Raw genomic sequence first — 3003 nt, forward strand, 5'->3', positions numbered from 1 at the left:
CTATAATACTGCCCCCTATGTACAAGAATATAACTACTATAATACTGCCCCCTATGTACAAGAATATAACTACTATAATACTGCCCCCTATATACAAGAATATAACTACTATAATACTGCCCCCTATGTACAAGAATATAACTACTATAATACTGCCCCCTATGTACAAGAATATAACTACTATAATACTGCCCCCTATGTACAAGAATATAACTACTATAATACTGCCCCCTATGTACAAGAATATAACTAGTATAATACTGTCCGTATGTACAGGAATATAACTACTATAATACTACCCCCTATGTACAAGAATATAACTACTATAATACTGCCCCCTATGTACAAGAATAAAACTACTATAATACTGCCCCCTATGTACAAGAATATAACTAGTATAATACTGTCCGTATGTACAGGAATATAACTACTATAATACTGCCCCCTATGTACAGGAATATAACTACTATAATACTGCCCCCTATGTACAAGACTATAACTACTATAATACTGCCCCCTATGTACAAGAATATAACTACTATAATACTGCCCCCTATGTACAAGAATATAACTACTATAATACTGCCCCCTATGTACAGGAATATAACTACTATAATACTGCCCCCTATGTACAAGAATATAACTACTATAATACTGCCCCCTATGTACAAGAATAAAACTACTATAATACTGCCTCCTATGTACAAGAATATAACTACTATAATACTGCCCCCTATGTACAGGAATATAACTACTATAATACTGCCCCCTATGTACAAGAATATAGATACTATAATACTGCCCCCTATGTACAAGAATATTACTACTATAATACTGCCCCCTATGTACAAGAATATAACTAGTATAATGCTGCCCCCTATGTACAAGAATATAACTACTATAATACTGCCCCCTATGTACAGGAATATAACTACTATAATACTGCTCCCTATGTACAAGAATATAACTACTATAATACTGCCCCTATGTACAAGAATATAACTACTATAATACTGCCCCCTATGTACAAGAATATAACTACTATAATACTGCCCCCTATGTACAAGAATATAACTACTATAATACTGCCCCCTATGTACAGGAATATAACTACTATAATACTGCCCCCTATGTACAAGAATATAACTACTATAATACTGCCCCCTATGTACAAGAATATAACTACTATAATACTGCCCCCTATGTACAAGAATATAACTACTATAATACTGCCCCCTATGTACAAGAATATAACTACTATAATACTGCCCCCTATGTACAGGAATATAACTACTATAATACTGCCCCCTATGTACAAGAATATAACTACTATAATACTGCCCCCTATGTACCGGAATATAACTACTATAATACTGCCCCCTATGTACAAGAATATAACTACTATAATACTGCCCCCTATGTACAAGAATATAACTACTATAATACTGCCCCCTATGTACAAGAATATAACTACTATAATACTGCCCCCTATGTACAAGAATATAACTAGTATAATACTGTCCGTATGTACAGGAATATAACTACTATAATACTACCCCCTATGTACAAGAATATAACTACTATAATACTGCCCCCTATGTACAAGAATAAAACTACTATAATACTGCCCCCTATGTACAAGAATATAACTAGTATAATACTGTCCGTATGTACAGGAATATAACTACTATAATACTGCCCCCTATATACAGGAATATAACTACTATAATACTGCCCCCTATGTACAAGACTATAACTACTATAATACTGCCCCCTATGTACAAGAATATAACTACTATAATACTGCCCCCTATGTACAAGAATATAACTACTATAATACTGCCCCCTATGTACAGGAATATAACTACTATAATACTGCCCCCTATGTACAAGAATATAACTACTATAATACTGCCCCCTATGTACAAGAATAAAACTACTATAATACTGCCTCCTATGTACAAGAATATAACTACTATAATACTGCCCCCTATGTACAGGAATATAACTACTATAATACTGCCCCCTATGTACAAGAATATAGATACTATAATACTGCCCCCTATGTACAAGAATATTACTACTATAATACTGCCCCCTATGTACAAGAATATAACTAGTATAATGCTGCCCCCTATGTACAAGAATATAACTACTATAATACTGCCCCCTATGTACAGGAATATAACTACTATAATACTGCTCCCTATGTACAAGAATATAACTACTATAATACTGCCCCTATGTACAAGAATATAACTACTATAATACTGCCCCCTATGTACAAGAATATAACTACTATAATACTGCCCCCTATGTACAAGAATATAACTACTATAATACTGCCCCCTATGTACAGGAATATAACTACTATAATACTGCCCCCTATGTACAAGAATATAACTACTATAATACTGCCCCCTATGTACAAGAATATAACTACTATAATACTGCCCCCTATGTACAAGAATATAACTACTATAATACTGCCCCCTATGTACAAGAATATAACTACTATAATACTGCCCCCTATGTACAGGAATATAACTACTATAATACTGCCCCCTATGTACAAGAATATAACTACTATAATACTGCCCCCTATGTACCGGAATATAACTACTATAATACTGCCCCCTATGTACAAGAATATAACTACTATAATACTGCCCCTAATGTACAGGAATATAACTACTATAATACTGCCCCCTATGTACAAGAATATAACTACTATAATACTGCCCCCTATGTACCGGAATATAACTACTATAATACTGCCCCCTATGTACAAGAATATAACTACTATAATACTGCCCCCTATGTACAAGAATATAACTACTATAATACTGCCCCTAATGTACAGGAATATAACTACTATAATACTGGCCCCTATGTACAAGAATATAACTATGATAATAATATCCCCTATGTAACACAATACCTCTGTCATCTTTCATCCTATAGATGGGGTATAATGTGGGATAAAACAAAGACATTAATGAA

The sequence above is a fragment of the Engystomops pustulosus genome, chromosome 11 (genome assembly GCF_040894005.1).
Source record: "Engystomops pustulosus chromosome 11, aEngPut4.maternal, whole genome shotgun sequence".
NCBI lineage: Eukaryota > Metazoa > Chordata > Amphibia > Anura > Leptodactylidae > Engystomops > Engystomops pustulosus.